The 23,606-nt window shown below is 36.7% G+C and overlaps 1 protein-coding gene across 5 annotated transcripts in view; it reads left to right on the forward strand.

Annotated features, from left to right (window-relative positions):
• AUTS2 (activator of transcription and developmental regulator AUTS2) overlaps positions 1-23,606 on the forward strand; it is a 1,213,422-nt gene that overhangs the window by 670,480 nt on the left and 519,336 nt on the right. The gene's annotated exons all lie outside the window — the stretch shown is intronic.

Here is a 23,606-nt window from a genome sequence, read left to right on the forward strand (position 1 = left end):
ATTGACTAATAAAGGGCTAAACAAAATGTAGTGTATTTATACAATGGAATATTATTCAGCCTTAATAAGGAAGGAATTGTTGACCCATGCTGCAATATGGATGAACCTTGAAGACATGATGGGAAGTGACATAAGTTAGTCACTAAAAGGATACTGTAGGATTTCACTTACATGCAGTGCCTACCATAGTCAAAGTCATAGAGACAGAAAGTAGAATGGTGATTGTCAGAGGCTGGTGGGAAGAGGGCATGGGCTGTTATTGTTTAACAGGTATCAGGTTTTAGTTTGAGAAGATGAAAAAAATTCTGGAGCTGGATGGTGGTGATAATTGAATAACATGATATAATTAATATTATGAAACTACATACTTTATGGTTAAAATGGTAAATTTCATTTTAATATATATTTTACCACAATAAAAAATACGTGTTCTAAAATTTATTGCTGGTATATAGAAATACATTTGATTTTTATATTGATTTTGAATCTAGCAACCTTGTCAAACGTATTAGTTATAGTAAGATTTCTGCGGCTCATCTAGATTTCTGTATGTGCAGTCACGTCATCACGAGAGTTTTATTTCATCTTTTCCAATCTTTTTACTTTTATTTCTTCATCTTTGGTTATCCAGTTACCTGTGACATTCAATAATGCCAAATAGAATAATGACAAGTAGAATGATAATAGTAGGATCTCTTGCCTTGATATTAAAAGAAGCACTTAGATTGTTTCCCATTAAATGTGGTATTTTGTTTTGTTTTTAGGTAGGTTTTATCAGATTAAGGAAGTTCCTTTCTGTTTCTAGTTTGGTGAGATTTAATTTTTAGCATGAATGACTGTCAGATGACTTACTGGAATGATGATGTGATTTTCTTCTAATCTGTTAGTGTCATAAACTACAGTAATTGATTTTCCAGTGTTAATCTGTAATTCCTGGGTTAAACACAAATTGATTATGACATATTATACTTTTCACAAAATGCTAGGTTTGGTTTGCTGATGTTTTATTTAGGATTTTTTTTAATCTAAGTTCATTATTCCAATTATCTTGTAGTGTTTTTCTGAAATCATCATTGTGAGGATTGACACCAAGATTGTAGTAAGCTAACAAAATGAATTGCACAGTGGAATTATTTTTGCCTTTGGTATTAGGTAGAATTCACCATTTAAACTAAGGATTGTCAAAGTTTTCTGTACAGGACTAGGTTGTAAATATTTTAGACTTTGTGAACAATGTGGTTGCTGTTGCAGCTACTTAGTTCTCTCATTGGGGTGTAACAGCAACCATAGATGGTACATAAATGAATGAGTGTGGCTGTGTTCCAATAAAACTTTATTTATAAAACTAGCAGCAGGCCAGATTTAATCTGGGGGCAACTCCTGGTTTAAAACACGAGATTAGAATTTCTTTGTTGGAAGACTTATTTTTAGTTTCTCTCTCCATGTCTTTTAAGTGTTGGAATCTCATTCAGATATTTTATTCCTTCTTGCATCAATTTTATTTTTATATTTCTAGGAAGTTTTTATTTAAGCTTTCAAATAAATTTGGGGGCCCTCTGTTAACATTTTTAACATATGCTGCTTTGTAACTAATTCTCCTCCTTTGCTTTCTGCAGTTGGGTATTGGTGCCATTTATTTTGTGTGTGTGTTGTTTTATTCTTGATCCTTCTTGCTGAGAAATATTGGATGTTATTAACCTCTTCAAAGAATCAACTTTTCGCATTATTTTCTTCCTTGCTTATATGCTTTGTTGTATATTTTTTATTTTAGTTTGTCATGATTTTATTATTTTTTTCTTCCAACTTCTTTAACTGTTCATCTTTTTAAATTTTGTAAATTGATAGTTCATTACTTTTTTAACCTTATTATTTATAAAATATGTATTTCAAGACTGTAAGTTTTTCTTTAATAGTTTTGTTTCATTTCAAAAATTTTGATATCATTTGTTATTATTTAAAACTATTTTATATTTTTCTATATGTTCACTTCTTTGACTCACATTTAGAAATTTTTTTTATTTTGAGAAACATGGCTGTTGTCTAGATATTTTTTCCCTTTCTGTGACTGGGAACATGATCTGTGTGCTATTAATCTTTGTAACTTATTGAGATTGAATTATGGCCCAATCTGTTGTTAGTTTTTCTACATGGTCTTTCAGTTTGAAAAAAAAAAATAGATATCCTACAATTATTGAATTGGTGTTACTTATGTATGGTGAAACAAACACATTAATTTTGTTGCTGAGATTATATCATTAATAATTATCTTTCTGCTTGATATTTCTAGTACTAAGGGAGGTCTATTAAGTTCAGCATGATTCTGGATTGTGTTTCTTTCAGATTTTACCATATATGTATATTTCTTAAGACTATGCAACATCGGATATTCGGATATATTTTTATGATGAGTTGAATAGTTTATTCTAATGACCTTTTTCATCTGTAGAATTTTTTTTTGCTTTCAAGCTTATTTAGTCAAAATTTATTATAGCTATAACAGCCTACCTTTAGTTGCTATTTCCCTAATATATATCTTTTTCATATCTGTTTATTTGTGACTCTTTTGTCTCTGGTTATTTTCTGTTTGTTTGTTTTGTTGTTGTTGTTTTTGAGACAGTCTTGCTCTGTTGCCCAGACTGGAGTGCAGTGAAGTAATCTTGGCTCACCACAGCCTCTGTCTCCCTGGCTCAAATGATTCTCCCACCTCAGCCTTCCAAGGAGCTGGGATTACAGGCACTAACCACCACCACCATGCCTGGCTAATTTTTGTATTTTTAGAAGAGATGGAGTTTTCCTATGTTGATCAGGTTGGTCTTGAACTTTTGATCATTCAAGTGATCCACCTGCCTTGACATCCCAAAGTGCCGGGATCATAGGCACAAGCCACCATGCCCAGCCATGGCTCTATGTTTTAGGTATATTTGTTACAGGTACTATATAGATTGATTTTTTTTAAAAAAAATTTTCTCAGATTTCACAGGGATGAGGATTTTTTCAGACGCTCTTCTGATGAGATAACCTTTGTCTGTTAACTAGAGCTTTTAGTCTGTTCATATTGTAATTATTGATTAATTAGAACTTATTTTGTGTATTCTGTTTTTGCCCTTCCACATTGTTTTCTGATTTCTTGCTTTTCTTTGAATTATTTTTTCTTACTTCATTTTTTTCTTCTACTATTTCAGAAATTCTGTAAACTATTTTCATTATTTTGGTTGTTACTCTAGAAATTTAATAAAAGCATTTCAAATCTAAAGTTACTGGGGGAGGGAAGGAAAGATAATGATGAACACAGGGACTTTTGAACATTTTAATTCTTATCAGTTTGTTATCATTTATCTTAATTCTATTATATACACCAAGCAGATGATATTTCTCAGAATTAACCCATATATTTTTCCATATTTTGCTCTTCATTTTTATTACTTTCAGACCATTCGTGTTGGATCACTTTTATTCTAGATAAATTAGATTTTTAGAGAGCTTTTAATACGGAAAGATACTTTTTACTCTATAATATTTTAAGTTGACAAATTTCACTTTGAATATCAAAGATGTCATTCTAGTGTCTTTGAGATTCTGTACTGTTGCTGTTAAAATATAAGGTGTCATATAATTGTTGCTTTCTTTAATGTAATTTGTTCTTTCTCTAGCTTCTTTTAAGTCTTTCTTTTGCCTTTGGTGTTCTGCAGTTTAACCCGCATTTAGGTTGAAATTATTTTTTGTGTAATCTGTTTTGGATTTGTTGTCTTCTATTTTTAATTTTAAATTATGTTTTCTTTAACCCAGTAGGTCCAAAATAACATTTCACTATGTGTCATCAACCACATTTCAAGTCCTCAAAAGCCACATGTGGCCAGTGGCTACCATACTGGAAACTGTGGGACAGTTCTATAGAATGGAGTTTGGTGCGCATTTGAGTAAATAGGAAATCTTACTTAAATGCAAGCTCCTGGGACATATTCTTAGAGGCTCTTATTTAGCAGGTCAATAAAGAGATCCTAGGATCTTCATTTTTAACAGGTTTCCCCAAGTGACTCCAGTGAGAGTGGTCTGCAGAACACACTTTGAGAAACACTAATGTGGGAGATTGTTCAGGGCAAAGCAGAAGGTTCACCTGACTCTCAGGGCACCAGAATAATCTGTGTAACCATGGGATCATTGTTACAGGATTGACATCCTGAAGAGGATTCACCACTGCCCTTTTCATTTTTCTCTGACTCACACTCAGTAAGTGTATTTGATACGTGCTTGTGATGATGCAGGTGTCCCTGATAAGACACATAAAGACTTCAAGTTGGGCCCATTTGTTCTTGCATCATGACCTGTCTCTTTAAATTATGTTTTAGGTAAAATATTAATGATCCTAATAAATGGGGACGGAGCTCAGACAGAACCCTATTCCCTTCAAAGCAAGACAACTTTGAATGGCTGTGCATCTACGTAATGGCTTCTCCTTATGAAATCATTGTTTTATGCAAGGATCTACTAATTGGGTAACACCACCTCCTGTTCCCAAACATGCCCTCAGGCTTGGACTCAGTTATAAATAGGGATAAAGGTATGAATGATCAGACTATCTGGGTTTTCCTTTTCTTTAGTGTTTCTCAAAGCATGATTTGAAGACCAGATGGGGCCGTGATGCTAGACATTCAGTAGGCAGACCTGCACATTTGCAGCATTCTCCTCCAGAAACAGATTCAGATGGTCATGTACAGACCCAGAATCTGCAAGGTCCAGCACCGACCTCCACTCTCTGCCCCTGGGTAATTCTGATACAGGGGGTCAGAGTGAAACCAGTGGAACCCCTATGTACCCCACTGGTCTCATCAGAGTGAAACTACAGAATTCAGAAACATCTCCCTTGTTTTTAATTTTAATTATACATGCACTATTCACAATAGCAGAAATGGAATCTACCCAAATGTCCATCAATGGAATATTGGACAAAGAAAATGTGGTACATATACATCATGGAACACCATGCAGCCACAAAAGAATAAGATCATGTCTGTAATCCCAGCACTTTGGAGGCTGAGGCGGGTGGATCACCTGAGGTTGTAAGTTTGAGACCAGCCTGACCAACATGGAGAAAATTGGTCTGTCTCTATTTAAAAAGAAAAAAATTAGTCGGGTATGGGGGTGCATGCCTATAATCCCAGCTACTCAGGAGGCTGAGACAGGAGAGTTGCTCGAACCTGGGAGGTAGAGGTTGCAGTGCGCTGAGATCACACCATTGCCCTCCAGCCTTGGCAACAAGAGCAAAACTCCATCTCAAAAAAAAAAGACATTATGTCCTTTGTAGCAACAGTGACAGAGCTAGAGGCCACCATCCCAGGCAGACCAGCACGGGAATAGAAAACCAAACACTGCAATCTCTCACCTGTAAGTGGGAGCTAAACAACAAAAACACATAGACACTAAGAGGGGAATAACAGACACTGCAGCCTACTTGAGGGTGGAGGGTGGAAGGAGGGAGAGGATCAAAAAACTACCAGGTACTATGCTTATTACCCAGGTGACAGAATTATCTGTACACCAAACCCCCATGGCATGCGGCTTACCCATATAATAAACCTGTATATATACTGCTGAACCCAAACAAAAGTTAAAAAACTATACATGCCACATGAATAAATTTTCAGTTAGAAAATATTTTAGCAAATACAAGTAAATTAAGTAAAAAGTTCCCTCCCCTCTTCTCTAAATGTGCTATTCCCCTGGAGTAATTACTTTTACCAGTTACATTTAAGGATTTCTTGTCTTCTTATATCTTTGGAGTGATATTTTTCATCAGTTTTGGAAAATCGTCTATTCAGTTTCTTTTCAAATATTGCCAACTCCCCATTCTCTCTTTCCCTTCCTCTTCTCTGGGAACTAAGATTAGATGTTTGTTAAATCTTCTTTCTCACTTTCTCTTCCAGGTGATGTTTTATTTTAACTTCCAGTTTGCTAGTTGGCTCTTTACCAGTACCTAATCTGTTGTTAATTCTGATTACTCAAATTATCAATTTTGATTAATATAATTTTTGTTTTTATAATTTATTTAAATTTAGCTTTAGCTTTTTATTTGGAAATAATTTAAAATTTGAAAATCATTGTAAGGTTAGAAACTGTGCGAATAATGCCATATACCCTTTACCTAGAGCCTCTGATTCTTATTTCACTTTATTTGATTGATAATTTGTTTTTTTCTCCCTCATATGTATTTTTTCTGTCCATTTAAAAATCAGTTTCATACATTATAACCTTTTCCACTAAATAGTTTATATATTTCTTAATAGGAATATTCTCTTACCTAATCATAGCATAATTATCAACTTCAGTAAACATAACATCAGTACCATACTTTAGTCTAATTTTCATCTGCATTCCAATTTTGCAAGTTGGCCTAATATTACCTTTTATAACCATTTTTTGCCCTCTGTACAAGACACAGACTAGGGTCAGGTATTAACAGGTAGTTGTCATGTCTCTTTATTCTCCTTTAATATGAAACATTTTCATAATTGTCTTCTTTTATATGACTTTTTCTTTGAGACCGAGTTTCACTCTTGCAGCCTCCTGAGTAGCTGGGATTACGGTGTGTTCCACCACACCTAGCTAATTTTTGTATTTTTAGTAGCGACAGAGTTTCACCATGTTGGCCAGGCCAGTCTCGAATTCCTGACCTCAGGTGATCCTCCAGTCTTGGCCTCCCAAAGTGCTGGGATTACAGGTGTGAGCCACTGTGCTCAGCCTGATATTTCAAAAGAATACAGTTCATCCCTCCTTCTTCACAACTTTTTCTTGAATAGAATGTTTCTCCTTTGGGGTTTGTCTAATGTTTCTTCATGCATGTTGAGGTTGTGCATTCTTGGCTAGAATGTGACATAAGTCATATTTCTTTTTAAGGGTACTACATCTGGCGGCCCACGATGTTCATCTGTATCTCACTGGTGATACTAATTTTGATCACCTCGTCATAGTGTTGTCTGGTTTTCCCACTTAAAATTACTGTTTTTGGCTGGGCATGGTGGCTCACACCTGTAATTCCAGCACTTTGGGAGGCCAAGGTGGGTGGATCAGGAGGTCAGGAATCCAAGACCAGCCTGGCCAAGATGGTGAAACCCCATCCCTATTAAAAATACAAAAATTAGCCAGGCATGATGGTGGGCACCTCTAATCTCAGCTACTCAGGAGGCTGAGGCAGAGAATAGCTTGAACCTATGAGGTAGAGGTTGCAGTGATTCAAGATTGTGCCACTGCACTCCACACTCCAGACTAGGTGACATAGCGAGACTCCATCTCAAAAAAAAAAAAAAAAAATTATTAGGTTTTCCCCCTTGGAATTCATGAAGCAGTCTCTGGGGAGGTACTTTAAAAGCATACAGGGGCCATGTACAATGGCTCATGTCTATTATTCCAGACTCTGGGAAGGATCGCTTGAGACCAGCTTAGGCAACACAAGACCTCATCTCTACAGAAATAAATTTTTAAAAAGTTAGCCAGGTGTGTGCTTGCCTGTGCTTCTAGCTGCTTGACAAGCTGATGTGGGAGGATCACTTGGGCTAAGGAGGTCAATACTGCATTGAGCAATGATCATACCACTGTGCTTCAGCCTTAGTGAGAGTGAGACCCTGTCTCAAAATAAACAAATAAAAGCATAGAAGTAGCTTGTTTATTATCAAATTTTCTCCCAGTGTTAATCATCTACTGATTATTTTGCCTGATTCAGTCATTACCAGGATAGTTGTTAAAAAGTAATTATTTTTCCCAACTTCAGTTCTACCTCCACATTTACCAGTTCTTACATTCTACTTTAAGCAAGACCTCTGCCTTTTCTTTTTATAAGAAAAATTTAATTGGCAAACAATTGCTATGTTATATTATAATAATATATATTATTATGGAGTACAATGTGACATATGTTTACATTGTGGAATAATTAAGTCAGGCTAATTAACAAGTGTATACCTCATACTCACATTTTTTTGTGGTAAAATCTTTTAAAATCTATTCTTTTAGCAACTTTGGAATGTACAGTGCTTTATTATTTATTGTAGTCTCCATTCTGTGCAATAGATTGCTAAAGCTTGTTTCTCCCATCTAACTGAAACTTTGTACCCTTTGATAAACATCTTTTCTTTCCCCTTCATTCCCTGTTCTTAGCCACTGGTAACCACCTTTCTATACTCTTCTTCTATCAGTTTAAATTTTTTATATTTCACATATAAGTGAGATCATGCTGCATTTCTTTTTCTGTGCCTGGCTTATTTCACTTAGCAAAATGTCATCCATGTTCATCCATATTGTTCATCCAAATGACAGAACTTACCCCTTTTTAAAGCTGAATAATATTCCATTATGTATATATACTATATTTTCTCCATCCATTCATCTTGATGGTAGACATGTAGGTTGCCTCCATATCTTAGCTACTGTGAATATTGCTGTGGTGAACATGACAGTATGGCTACCTCTTGGCATACTGATTTCAGTTTCTTTGGATGTATATCAAAAGTAAGATTACTGGATGATAATGTGTAATTCTATTATTAATTTTCTGAGGAACTTCCATACTGTTTTCCTTCATGGCTGTATTAGGTTACCTTCCCATGAACAGTGTACAAGGGTTCTCATTTCTCCACACCACTGCCAACACTTACCTTTCCTTTTGTTATCTCATTGTGGCTTTAACTTTAATTTCTCTGTTGATCAGTGATGATGAGCATTTTTTCATATGTCTGTTAGCCATTTTTTCATATGCCTTATTTGGAGAAGTATCTATTTATGCCCTTTGCCCATTTTTTGATTGGGTTATTTGTTTTATAGCTATTGAGTTGAGTTCCTCATATATTTTGGGTATTAGCTCCATATTAAATGTATGGTTTGCAGATATTTTCTCCCAATTTGCAGGCTACTTTCTCACTCTGTTAATCACTTTTTTCACTGTGAAAAAGCTTTTTAGTTTGATACAATTGCACTTGTTAATTTTGGCTTTTGTCTCCTGTGCTTTTAGAGTCATATTCAAGAAATCTTTCCTAGGCCAATGTTGTGGAACATTTTCCTTTTTTTTTTTTCCAGTAGTTTTACAGTTTCAGATCTTATGTTTAAGTCTTCAATCCATTTTGAGTTGATTTTTGTAAAAGATATGAAGTAAGCAGCCAATTTCGTTATTCTGCTTTTGGATATCAAGTTTTCCCAATACCAGTTATTAAAGAGATTATCTTTTTCTCCATTGTGTGCTGTGGGCATTTTTGTGGAACATCAGCTAACAAAAAAAAATCTGTGGGTTTATTTCTGTGTCCTCTATCCTGTTTCATTGGTAATTTGTCTTTCTGCTAGTGCCATACTTTTTTGATCACCATAGCTTTGTCATAGATCTTGAAGACTAGATAATGTGATTTTTGTTTTTTGTTTTTTCTTTATGTAGTCAGCATGAATTTATGAATTCCTGTTTTTCTAAGCAGTCTGGAATTGATTACTAAATAATTTTAGTACTCATATTATTTCACATTTGGCCATTGGTAACCACATTTAAATTGGCTCCTGTGACCTAGTGACGTGCTCCTAGCATTGTTTTGAGCAGTTGTTTATGTTATGGCATAACAAGATCTCATTTTGTATCTACTCTGCCTTAGTCCTGGAATGGAAAAAAGAATTTTTTTTAAAATTCAAAACTGTTGATTCTTCAATTTATTTAAAATCTTTAACTTCGTGGGTAAATAGTAGGTGATGTTGACTTTTTTTTTAAGATTCGTACTCTCCTTGAGACATTACATATACTTAATGTGTCTGAAATTTCAAAGTCTGAAGCATTTGTAAGGATTCTGTATCTGATGGTTGTGTCTGCTAGCTTTCACTCATCCTTTTCTCTTTCCTTACTTGTTCAATTATTTTTACTGTGAATTGCTCATTTCCCTGAGAACTTTGTATGAGTACTGCTTGTTTTCCCTGGAACTTTTAGGAATTCTTTGACAACTGGCAGAAAGGTGGTTTTTCGACATTTAATTATTTTATGCCTGAAGTGAAACTACCTGTGTGACACCTTGTTGTAATCTCAGGTTGAAGTTTTTCTTTTCAGACCATTTTGTGTAAATTAAGGCTTTGAAATGCTATGAGAGTCAGCTTGTTATTATGCATTATTAGGGGAGATTTTTTTTTTCTCCCAGCAATACTATTAGAGATGAGAAATTTTCATTACAATTTACTTGAGAGAGAGGGTAGTTTATTTTTAGTTCACCTACCATTGAATGTGTAGGCCTTTCATGTATAGCTCTATTGGGAAGACATCTTCTAGATGTCTTACCTTGGGGTAGGGGCCATGTGCTATGCTCTTGATCCCTGGAATTGTGAACAATTAAAGCCAAAGCTGAAGTTCTAACTATTTTGGCAAATATTTGTAAGATGAAACAAAAACTAAATTTTTTTTCTTCTATTTGTTTTAGTTTTGAACTGAGTATTACTTACTTTCTGTCTAGCTCATGGATATAGATTAGAAGAATATTTTAAACTTCATTCTATTTAGTTTTTAAATTGTTTTCGGTCGAAGCATAAGTCTTGATACCTAATCCCCCATGACATAAGGCTGGAAATAGCCGTTATCCTGCCAAATATGGACACACTGCAACGTGGACCAAAATATTCTACTCTAAAAATCTAGTAATTATGTCTTTTTTCAATAAAATTAAAAGAATAATCATTAATGTAATTTACTTCTTTCATTCCAGTCTTCATTCATATGCTTTCAAACATAGATTATATTATTCCCCCTTCTTAAGTGGAATTGGTATTTCATTATTCAATAAGGCTTTACAAATAGCTTCTTGTTTTGCAAAGAGCATCATGAATTCCAGGTGCTCTATAACCTGATCAGGTTGGAGAATGCTGATGCAACCAAATTTAATCACTTAATGTTCTTCCTAAGCACCCATTTTTTTTCTGCTTCTATGACTTGCTCTGACTGCTCGCTATCCCAAACACTGTCTGTTTGTACATGTTCAAATGTCACCATTCCTTTTTCTGGCAAGTCCTTCAAAGCTAATGTTTCAATAAAACTTTCCTTTTCTCTTTTGACTTGTTATGAGCTCCTTAGTAGTTTGTAATCTCCATAAGAGCACATTTCACAAATGTTGTATTTGTAATATCTTATGTAGCAGAGTAGTCTCACTGTCTAGAACAGATGGTTCTTCTGTATTTGTTGAAAGAAATGGGAAGATAGCAAAGCAGCATAATAGGACTATTTTATTTTTGCCTACTAGACTATCTCAAGATATATGTGTTTTAAATCCTAAAACTGGTTAGTGGTATTTCAGTTGAAAAGATCTTGACCCTTTCCCTTTTAACATAACAATCCACATCATAAGTGAGAGAGAAGATTGGGTGAGTAGGGCTAAGTGGGGGGAGCTAGTCCCTTTCACCTGCCTTCAAAAATCCAATTGTGGAATATGAGGTTGTTCTGGACCACAAAATTAAAAAGGTGGCCTTTAAAAAGCAGATAGTGAGAGATTAATTGCAAAAAAATTAATGACAAAATATATTATCTTTCTCTTATCTGCTTTTTCTGTAGCGTTCCTTTTGACAATTTCTGTTTGCATTCCAAACCAGAGCCCCACAAATAACTGAGTCTGCACTCTTGGCAAGCAAGGATTGCTCTCAGATGTGTTTCATCACTTCAGCTTATATAGGAAGAACTTTTCAGAGATAGTTTCATAGTAATATCCTTCAAAAGCTCACGTTGTACAATTTGACTTTTTTTCTTTGTTGTTATGTTGGCTTTGTTTTGTTGGGTTTTATTCATGATTTCAACCAGCTTACACAAAGAGATAGAACTTTTATTGCATACTAAATCATGTTTATCAAAAGCAGTATTGACCTTGTGTTAAAACTAAAAATGTAAGAATAAACCATTTTGTAAGGTTTTTAGTAATATGCACTAAAACAGAGTAAGGCCCAGTTTTAATAATCACTGGGTTATGGTTTGATATAGAAAGAACCAGCCTGTAACTTTCCTCCTTGTTTAACAGCGTTATTGCTGAAAACTTTAATAGACTTAAGTGTACTGGAACTAGGGAGTGAAATCTTATCTTTCCCTGAGCACCAGGGCTGCTTTGTTATGGTGTTTCCATTTGTGGCATAATGAATGTGTAGGACACTAATGATGTGGTCTCTAGGTGTTCTCCTGCTACACAGAGCACTGATAATGAGCTGCAAGTAATCGGGTATGAGTCCCTGAAGATGAATCTTGATTACCTTCGTGGGGCCATTCCACTCTGCTCCCTTCTTCCTTAATGTTTCTGTAAAGAACATTTGGATTTTGAAGAGAGTATTGTGTATTTGACTTTTAATTAGATTTGCAGTGTGTTGGGTTAATAAAGTAGGGCTGCTTCTTCAGTTTCCTCTGAAGGGATATCTGTGAATGTTGCACAGTGGGCCAAAGGAACAGAGGGTCATAACAGGCAGCAATGGTGAAAGTCCTGAAAGTCAGGTTTATAGTGGCTGAAAGTGGATATCATCCCATGGTCCATAGTTACAAACGGCTTCCAAGATGAAAAGGACCTGCCAAAATATTGCATCTGCTCTACACGAGGAAGCAGTTTCAGAAAGAAGTATGACAGTCATCTGACAGGGCTGCCCCAGAGCCCTCCAAGTTGGTATTATCGGCCTTCATTCAGAAAACAGATCCCCTTGGCTGACCACAGCTTTGTACTTACTGTGATTTTAAAGCTCGCATTTTTAGGGGCAACTTGCCCTTTATGCCTTTGGTCCCTTTTTGCCTTCTGCTTTTGTTTTTCTGCCAGTGAGGTTCATTTATCTTCCTTCCTGTGTGTTTTGCCATTCTTTTCTTATTATAGCTTTCGTATTCATCATGGGCAGAGGCAGAAAGTACTCTAGTGTCTTTAACCCACCTCAGCTCTCATTCTGGCGTAGAACTGAAAAAGGAGAATTGCCTTTACAGTCAACCTGTATTGTGGTCCCTGAACTTTTATTTTGTTCAGTGAATCCAGCACATCTCATATTGCGCCCCAGCAATTATGGGTAGTCCTTTCCTGACCTTCTAAGAAAAATTAGATGCCTGGCTTCTGCCTTGCTCTTTGTTGTTTTTTAAGCATAGTCCTTACATGATGGTCTAGTTCCTTCCTGGTCTAATTGTGTGGCTGGGCCTTCCTTCTGCATGCCTATTCTGTTTTTTAGTTTTTGTTTTTCTTTTAAGAGTTGGGGTCTCTGTTACCCAGGCCGGAGTTCAGTGGCGTAATCATATCTCATTGCAACCTCGACCTCCTGGACTCAAGCGTTTCTGCCATTTCAGCCTGTCAAGCAAGTAACTGGGGCTATAAGCACATGCCACCACACCCAGCTCATTTTGAAATTTTTTTTTTTTTTTTTTTGAGACGGAGTCTCGCTCTGTCCCCCAGGCTGGAGTGCAGTGGCACAATCTTGACTCATTGCAACCTCCGCCTCCCAGGTTCAAGCGATTTTCCTGCCTCAGCCACCTGAGTAGCTGGGATTACAGGCTTATGCCACCATGGCCAGCTAATTTTTGTATTTTTAGTAGAGATGGAGTTTCAGCATGTTGGCCAGGCTGGTCTTGAACTACTGACCTCACGTGAGCCGCCTACCTCGACATCCCAAAGTGCTAGAATTACAGACATAGGCCACCGTGCCTGGCTTGAATTTTTTTTTTATAGAGACAGGGTCTTACTGTATGGCCCAGGCTGGTCTCCTGGGCCTGAGCAATCCTCCCACCTCTCAAAGTGCTGGGATTACAGGAGTGAGCCATCATGCCCAGCCTGCCTATCCTGTTTTATTTTGAGTTTACTACTATTCCTTTATCTGTAGATCCAAGGATCTGGCATCATTTTCATATATCCTCTTAAGAGTATGAGTATAGAATTGAGGTAGGCTGACAACACAAAAGCGGGCAGAGGTCTCCCACTCATCCCGCACAGGATTCTCTGTTGGCATAGGTGGGCTCCAGTCCAGCTCCTGGCCGACAGCAGTGCGGACAGTGTGGCACAGTTGCTCTGCATCTTGCGTGTGATTGCTGCCCCGTTTTTGTTTAGCAAGCTGCTATGCCAATTTACTATGCATGTTGTTACATATTCTGCTCTAATTTGACTGCCATTTTGCTTCAGCAAGACGATGATTGTTTATGGCAGGGCTGTAATGTGTTGTCAGCACAGGTTACTCGCTACTTGTTGGCAATGGCCTAACATTTCCTGAGACATGGTGTCACTGTGAAATGGTTTGACAACGTTGCGACTGTAGTTATGTTGAGGAGTAACAACTGTAGAGGTCAAGAAAGGGCATCTAAGAGGAACTGTGTTCATAGGGGAAAGATGGAGAAGGAATACTAAGTAGGACAGTAGCAAATGTCATCAAAGAGCTTCATGTTCACGCAATTTTCATAATTCGGTCTGTTTTCTGTGAACAGTGTTGATTCAGCTGCTGCTCGGGACTAGAAGCGCATTTCTGAGTTAGAAATGAATTGTGCTGATCATGACCCTGGCTATCATTTTCTTCTTTGAACATTTTTAGAAAGTTCTCCAGTCTGCCGAAGAATGTACTAGATACTTGTCCATGTATGAGGCAGGGGACTCATTGGGCCACCTTCACAAGGTTTCATTTTTGGAACGTTTATCTAAGGACTAATCTTACTGCCCTGCTAGACCAGCATGTAGGCTACCTTAAATTGTATGAGGTTGCTGTGAAATGGCATTTTTTTTTTTGGATCTAAGAAATTTTCAGGACCTAGTCAAGCATAGGACAACAAATATTTAATGATAGTGGGCAAGGTAAACTTCTGAAGTGACTAGAAACCCCTGTGGAGTCTAACACGCTTGATGACATTTGGAATACATTTTGTATTGATTACTTATTCTTTTCCCCAGAATCTGTGAAGCTGGCTTTCTGTTTGGCAAGTCAGCCCCAGAAGGAGCCTTCACCCCATACTTCCATGCAGGAACAGCACAGAACAGCACCCAGCATTAGGCCCTTAAGAGTCTGGGAGTGTTCAGTTGTCTCATGGATTATGTGGTGGCCTTCAGGAACTTACTGTGACCTCTGATGCCTTTCCTTGCAAGCAAGTGGTGTGGAAAAATATTAAAACTCTCAGTAATGGCAGTTTCTAGATATGCACATCTTTGAGTGGACAACAAAGGCAACATTTATATTCTGTCCATGATGCAAGCATGGTATGCATTCTACAGCTGTCACAGAGCCTTCCTTCGAGTACCAAATACCCAACAGGAATGACCTCTAGGACCTCCCTAACCCCTTTCTCTCATTTCATATACAAGTCTAGAGCTTGGCTTTTTCCCCCTTCTTTGTAAAAAGAGGTTTTTCCATGTAAAAATGCCTGTTCAGTTCTTAAACTTGATCATTGATATGTTCTACCTCATCAGGAAGAGGAGCGCAGCTGAATTGGCAAGTCAGTTCATGGCATTGGCCTCACTCATCATCATGTCAACCTGGCATGCCCATTGAGGAGGGCCTCTGCGCATTCTGTCTTCACCAAGCCTGGTTCCTTCCCCTGCTGATGGTTTTGCCAGATTCTTTGCCTGTTGATGCCCATGCCAGGTCCATGGTACTTATGCCAAAACCTTTGACAGAATAATGAGTCAAATCTGATGCCAGTCACCCTGGCAGATGCCACCTTGTTTTTGACCACTTCCTACCAGGGATGGGCTGAAAAGAATAGTGTCTGCTAAGAGCTTGTAGAGGACTTTTCTGTAACTGCTAAGTGTTGACATTACTCCAGTTTGAATCAGATCATTTGGAACTCTTGCTTGGATCTCTCAAAGCTGTTGATTCATTTGTATCTTGGCCTCACATTAGTGGGGTAGTCAGGAGCCAAAAAGTTTGAGTGAAGTCAGAATAAATATCTTTTAAGTGTGGATCCGTGGAGAAGAAAGGGGTCCCAAGATCGTTATGAAAACTGTGGTTAAAACTGTGAATCAAGGGGTTTGTTTTAATTTGCCATTTTCTTATGAAGTTTTAAAATATTTTCTAATAAACCTTCTTATTTATTGCCTTAGTATATTTTCTGTTGCTTATAACAGAATACCTAAAACGAGGTACTTTATAAAGAATAGGAATTTATTTCTGCAATTATGGAGGCTGGAAAGTTTAGGGCGGAGGGGCTGCATCTGGTGAGAGGCTTCTTGATGGTGTGGACTTTCTGAACATCTCCAAGGTAGCTACATAGGGCATCACATGGTGAGCAGGCTGAGTATACTAACATGCTAGCTCAGGTCTCTTCCTTTTCTTACAAAGCTACCGATTTCCTGCCCCGATTACCCATTATCCCATTAATCCAATAATTTATTATTGGATGAATTAATCCATTCATGAAGGCAAAGCCCTGATGATCCAGTCACCTCTTAAAGGCCCTGCTTGTCAATATTGCCGCATTGGAGATTAAGTTTCAACACAAGTTTTGGAAGGGGCATTCAAACCATAACATACATATAGTACAGCATTTCCACTCCTAGGTATTTACCCAAGAGAAATGGAACCATATGCTTACGTAAAGACCCATACACTTTATACAATAGCCAAAAACTGGAAAGAAGCAATATCCATTACTAGGTGAAAATTATGATATATATATGAAAATGATTATTACTAAGCATGAATAAGAATCAAACTAATACTCCTGAGGACATGGATGAATTTCAGAAACATAGTGCTGAGTAAGAGAAGGCACACACAAAAAGGTACATACTTAATAATTCCACATGTGACATTCTAGAACCAATGGAAGTTATCTACACTAACAAAAGTAGTTCCACGTTATTCTGGGCCCAGGGGTAGGCAGTGGGGTTGGGGGCATTGGCTACAAAGGGGCTCGAGGGAACATTGTGGGTAATGGAAATGTTCTGTTTCTTGATTGTGATGTCAGTTGTATAGATACAGACATATTACTCATCAAACTCTACACCTCAAGTGGGTTCATTTTTTCTTTTGTCTATATTATACCTTAAATATAATGAAGTTGATTTTTTAAATACGTTTGTTGTAATCCCACTTTAGCTACACAAACAGGGTCCAGAGAAATGTTAGGTATTCCTTCTCTCTACTCTCATGTATATCCTGATTGAAACATTTACATGAACATATTGAAATCAGATTTAAACATCAGTTTCCTAATGGACCCAGCTGGACTCAAGTTAATGGACTCAGTAAAATTCTGAATCTCATTTTTCCTATTCTGTCCTCCCTACGGTTATCTTTACCATTATTTGAAGGGCTCAAATAAGTGAATTTTGGATTCAGATAATACACCGTGGAGACAGTAGAGAAGCAGACTCCCGGCCTCAGGAGCACGTCTTTGATCATGAATGTGTGTGACTGCAGTTTTGTTTTCTAGATTCATGTCTTTACATTGTCTATTTGGCTTATAGTTTTTTCTATTACCATTTTTGTTTTCAACTGTTTTTTCAGTAAAAGACAAAATTTGATTTTCATGCTATTAATTTTGTACTAAAAAGAGCACAGCAGGCATAATTAAAACATATAAGATGTAATTTGATTTAAAGTATTTCACTAAGTGATACATTACAAAAAGTTATTTAATAATCTGTAACCTTTAAAAGCAGGTATTAGACTTCTATGGCTATTGTCTTTAGTAATTACATTTTATTTTTATTTACATTTTTAAAATGTATGTTTCTTTTTTTTTTTTTTTTTTCCTGAGACAGAGTCGAGCTCTGTCACCCAGGCTGGAATGCAATGGCACGCTCTTGGCTCACTGCAACCTCCACCTTATGGGTTCAAGCAATTCTCCTGCCTTAGTCTCCTGAGTAGCTGGAATTACAGGCACCTGCCACTGCATCCAGCTAATTTTTGTATTTTAATAGAGACAGGGTTTCACCAAGACTGGTCTTGAACTCCTGATGTCAAGTGATCCACGCACCTCAGCCTTTTAAAGATCTGACATCTTAGTTGTTTCTGTGATGATGATTCCAAACAGGCTTCTTCTTAATAAGTGGCCACGGTAGAATCATGATGTTAGCCCTTATGTTTATAATGAGGACAATTCTGGGTCACCAAGGGCTGTATATGGGACCCTTGGGGCCCACTTTGATATTTATGGACATGAAATACAGTCATAGGCCATTTACCAGATTTATCAGGTTTGGAAACTTCCAAAGAAATTAACTTGACAAATATAAACTTCAGTAAATTTTATTAGTTTTATTTTTTGCCCTGTGTATTTGCATAAATGTTATCTATTAGGAAGTATATTTTAAAACAGCAAAGGGATCTTTTTTTTTTGCGTAATACTCAACTATATTCTTCCAATAGTTGTGGAATAATTTAGTGCCTTCAGCAATGGGAGTCTCCTAAAACGGTTGTCTATCAGTTAAAGGTTAACTGAATATTTTAGACCAATTAGCAAACTAGACTTCTTTTCATCTAATCTCTGTTTAATATAGTGATATCCATTATAACATCCTTGGGTCAGTGTAGTACATCTTACGTTAAGTTTTGTCTCTAATGAATATTTATATTACATAAATGGGAAAATTGGTGGGTTCCCTTGGTAGAAACATGATATTGGTATTTTTAAAGTAAACTTAAATAGGTCAGAATTTTATCCTCTAGAGAAAATTTCACGTCTGATTAAATAGTTTACATAAACTTAATCTTTTTCTGCTAGATATATTATAATCTCAGATATTATTCATGTAGCTATTCCTCTGTGAACCATAAAATGTTCATTTCTTCAAAATGAATATGAAGCTCAAAGCATTAGTGGTCTTAAGAGCATAAAAACTTTATTACTTTGTGCTTCACATTTTTCAAGTAACTTTGGAAAGCCGAAACAAATTTTGCATTTAGATTAATGGAAGATGTTTTCCATTTGAAGGAACTGGCAAGGGAGCAACAATAACAAAAATCCCCCAAGGTTAAAAATGTGGTGCTTTTGATTCTTCCCAGAACTGTGTTAGCAGAACAGTCATTTCTCAGCATGGAAAGGTATCATAATTGGTCTATACAGTGGCAGTACTGAAAACGAGTGTGCTTCAGAGAAAGCTAATATGACTCTACTTAATAATTTCCTTCAAGAGCCTGAATTTGAATGTATATTCCACCCAGCTTGAGGCAAACAATTTGTTCCTATAAGTTCTAGTGGAAGTTACCAGGGGGTCATGCAATTTATTTTTGTCTTGGAAGTTTTCAAAACTGTGTAGAACTAAAGATATATTCTTGCATTGTTCCACTAGTAATTTGATCCAATTGGCAGAGTGTGCCTTTCTCTTCTTCCCAGTTCTATTATGTTGGAAGAGTTGAAGCGTTCGTAAAATATCGTGACAAACGGTTCTTCCTAGAGACATTTCCTTTTTCTGTTTGAACCCTGGTCCACTTGTGAATGTTTGCATTCCTTCACAAGGGGTTTTTTATGGTGGGCCTTTTCTTACATGTGCTGTTATTGTCCTTCCCACTGGGATTATCTAGGTTTTCAGTCTGTTTCTTTGTGTTAATTTTTTGGCTATGGGACTAGTTTTAAAGTCCTGCCACAGAAGCGGAGGGTCTGTACTCAGAGTATGGTGAGCAGTGTAAGAGAATGTTTTCTTTCTTTCTTTTTGAAAAGAAAAAAGAATTGACAGTTTTAGGGGAAGGTATGCAGATGTCAGAAGTTGCGTACATAGAGATTGAAGCATCAGAAGGTAGACACAGGTCTCTGCTTTGCTAATATCAGTAACAGGGATGAAGAAAGAAAAGCAAAATATTTAGAAAGAGTGTAAAGGATGGTTAGACACTTAGACTTTCTTTTATAAGTTTGATTTCATACTTTTAAGAAGCAGCAATAAGTTGAAGGTCAAGTTATCTCAATACTCTGATAAGATGTGGTCTCTGGATTCATTTCAAACATTAGAGTTCAAGGCATTCTCCTTCAGTTTATTTTATCTTCCTCAAAAGTATCTAATTCCTTAGGATTAATGACTTGTTTCTCTTAAAAAGAGCGTTTATTGCTTTAATCCGAGAACAGGTATAAGTCTTCCAGTGTTTATATCTAAAAACATCAGGATTGAAAAAAATTTTATTATCAGCCTCACTGCTAATTCTTGTAGGTGAAGCAACAACTTAGAAGAATGGGGAGACTGGACTACATGATAGTTTTATGGAAAGCCACAGTTGGCAAAACGTGGTGAGACTGTCCCATTGTAAATCTCTTATCTCCATGAGAGTAAACTATTGCTAGCTAGTTTCTTGTGAGTTAAGTCTGCATTTTGTCCTTTTATTTAATGTGATGAATGAGCATACTTTCCGAGTGGCTGTGAGAAGCTAAATAGGAAGTCATTCTCTGCTTGTTTGTTTGTTTCATTAATTCTTTGCCATCTATGGTAGGACTCTTGAGGACAATGTATAAAATGCAGGTTACCAGCAGGTTGAAGAAGGAATGAGGGCAGGCAGTCCATAAGCAGAAATATTAATCCTTGACTGATTGGGATAGTGAATGTTGACCAAGATTGAACACATTATATTATGGTCTTATTTAGGCCTGAACACTGACAGCCAGTTGACAAGTCTAATTTTTCATAACTTAAATGTGGTTCATTTAGGAAAAAAACTGCCATCAAGGGCAAATCAATTCTATTATGACAATTAACGCTGACTTCTGAAGTAAGTAGAATAAATCAATTTATTTCTCAGTAAGGCCCAAATAAACTGAGACTGTTGTGCAAATTATGCAGTTTGTGACTACAGTGTGGATGGTGTGTGATGGATTGTTCACTGTACAACCTGCAAAGCTGCATGAAGCAACCTAGACCTTCTACTCCTAGCTGCATACCCAAAAGAAAATACATGTTTCTACAAAAACTTATACAGAATGTTTATAGTACCATTGTTCATGATAGCCAAAAAGTGAAAACAACCCAAATGTTCATAAACTGATAAGGGGATAAACAAAATGTGGTGTTTCTACAGAGTAAAATATTATGTAACCGTAAGAAAGAAAATACTGACACATGCCTACAGCATGGCTGAACCTTGAATACATTATGCTAAGTGAAAGAAGCCAGACACCAAACAGCACCTATTGATTGTATGATTACATTTGGATATGAAATATCTAAAATAGGTAAATCCATTGCCAGTGGCTGAAATTGAGAGTGATTGCTTAATAGGTGGGTATAGGGTTTTCCTTTGGGGGTGATGAAATGTTCTGGAATCCGATAGTGGTGGGATTGCTCAACCTGGAAAACTACTGAAAATCCTATGAAATATACAGTTTAAAATGGTTAAAATGATGCATTTTATGTTGTATAAAAGAAAGTTTTTAAAAATTAATCCAGTGGGGTCTGATGGCAAATGGACATGAGGGAACTTTTTTGGGGTGATGGAAGTGTTATAAATCTAGATTAGAATAGTAGTTGCACAACTTTATGAATTTATAAAAACTCATCAAACTGTACTCTTAAAATGTGGGTGTATTTGATAGTATGCAGTTATACCTCAATAAAGCTCTTAAAAAAAAAACTGTATGAGGCAGTACTGAAATCAGTGCTGTTTTCTGAATTTCAGAAATATCAGAGGAGAGCTTTCCCAGTGTCAGTTTATCATAAGTAACGTTTAGTGGTTTATTTCTTTTGACTTAGCAGGACCCTGAGATGCAGAAACAAACTTGCACTTCTGTGCTGTGTTACCTGCTCTGGGCCATGGCCCATTTGCCAGTTGCAGATTGCCTCCTTGTCTCAAAATGGGCGTGTTTCTTCGGTGTAACTCTCAATTCTGTTGTTGGTGACAGCACAGTAAAGGAGCTTTCTTCTGTGTGGATAAGCCCCTTCAGCGATATTTGCAAATGAAATTGTGTCTGATTTTTGTGCTACATTGTCCTCAAAATCTTCAGATTGGTTTGGTTATAGACATCGCTATATCAGCTTCTCTGTTCTCTTTTAGTTTACATATCTGTATGCTGTAGCAAATTGTAATATGAAATCCTCTCACATTTATTGCCGTTTAGTGCATGGAAATGGCATTTCCTCATTACCAGTCAAAGATAAACTCTGAATGTTTCTTTTTTTATCCTGAAGCATCAAATTATGTATTCAAAAATCTTTTCTCTGTAGCATTATTCCTCTGAGCTGGTTCTTTTTTTCCCCCTGAATGCTGACACCAGATGCAGTCTACATGGACATTAGTCCCAGGGAAATCTTGTCTTCTACCCAGGATGAGGAGATTATAGGAAGCAATGCTGACTCTTGTTGTAGATTCACAATGTGCTGACATGATAATAGGACATGAATGGGCTTTTGGAATGCTTTTTTCTTTGAGCTGGGCTGAGAGGGGGACAGAGGCAGACAGCTACATGGCCTGAATTTCGTTAGCTGTGTGACAATGAGAGAGATAAGTAGATGTGACAGTTATGAATGATCCTCTGTCATGCACTTTCACGTTCAGACTCAGATAAACTGACACTGCTGTCAAACACCAGCTATGGAGAGCTGAGACCTCTGATGAACCTTCTAATATGGTAAATGGGAGTCTTAATTCTTCATTAACTGGAAAAAGGAGATTTGGCCATGTAATTTTCTCCTTGCTGCCTGTTTTAAAGATTCCAATAACCCAGCATTTACAGTTGACTAGGCAGGGATTGCTTTCTCCCCGTACACTTGCAACATGCAGACTGTGAAATCTGAGGAAACGCCGCTTAAACCCAGACTTATTGCTTTGGTTATCTTTAATGACTTTGAAATGTATTGGCCTCATTATGGAACAGTGCAGTTATCAATTCCTCTAATTAGGTGATGTGCTCCCATAAGAAATTTAACATTAAAGCACAAAAATTTGTTAGAGGCATCTATTGCTGGGAACTTCAGTATCAATGGTGAATTGAAGATACTGTGTTTCGTTACCCGACTCTTCTGTACCCTACCTCTGACTCCTCCTTGAAGACTAGAGCATGGGCAATTTTTTTTTTCTTTTTCAGTAAGGGTTTAATCCTGATAGAGCACCTCTAATACCTTTGATGACATTTGAGTGCTTCTGGATAGTAAACTGTGTGCCTTTGACTAAATTGACTAGGAGCCTAGGGAAGGGAGGAGGTGAGTAGTTTACATTTAAATGCTCCATATATCAACCCATCTCTCTTTCTTAGGATTTAACCCATGACTAGTTCCTCTCTCTTATGTAATTCCAATAAACTTCCTTTCTATAAGTAGCTTAGCACAGCCTTTGTTTTTTTCACAATAGGGACCATTATTTGTTTATTAAATATTGATGCTGCTTCACTCAAAAATATTTCAGCTGCATTTATAGAGAAGTAAGATGAGGATTCTAGGTTTAAGCTTCAGTGATGGGACTTTAGATCTCTTAACCTTTCTCTACTTCAGTCATCCATCTGAACAAAAAAAATAATTGTAACCTCCCCTTTGGGGAAACTATATAGTTTAATTCGTGTTTTCTAATAACTTGCAAATCCTTAGAGAAAATTTACAGTAGAAGCCTAAGAAATTATCTTTGAGGTTAGTTTATTATTATTACTATTATTATCATTACTATTACTATGTGGGACTAGTTTTTTTTTTAATTGGCTACTTGAAAATGTGTTTCAGAGCTCATGGAGTGAAATTTACCTTTAATTTACCTTAGGGCTCAAATAAGTACATGCTGAA

The sequence above is a fragment of the Saimiri boliviensis genome, chromosome 20 (assembly GCF_048565385.1).
Source record: "Saimiri boliviensis isolate mSaiBol1 chromosome 20, mSaiBol1.pri, whole genome shotgun sequence".
Taxonomy (NCBI): domain Eukaryota; kingdom Metazoa; phylum Chordata; class Mammalia; order Primates; family Cebidae; genus Saimiri; species Saimiri boliviensis.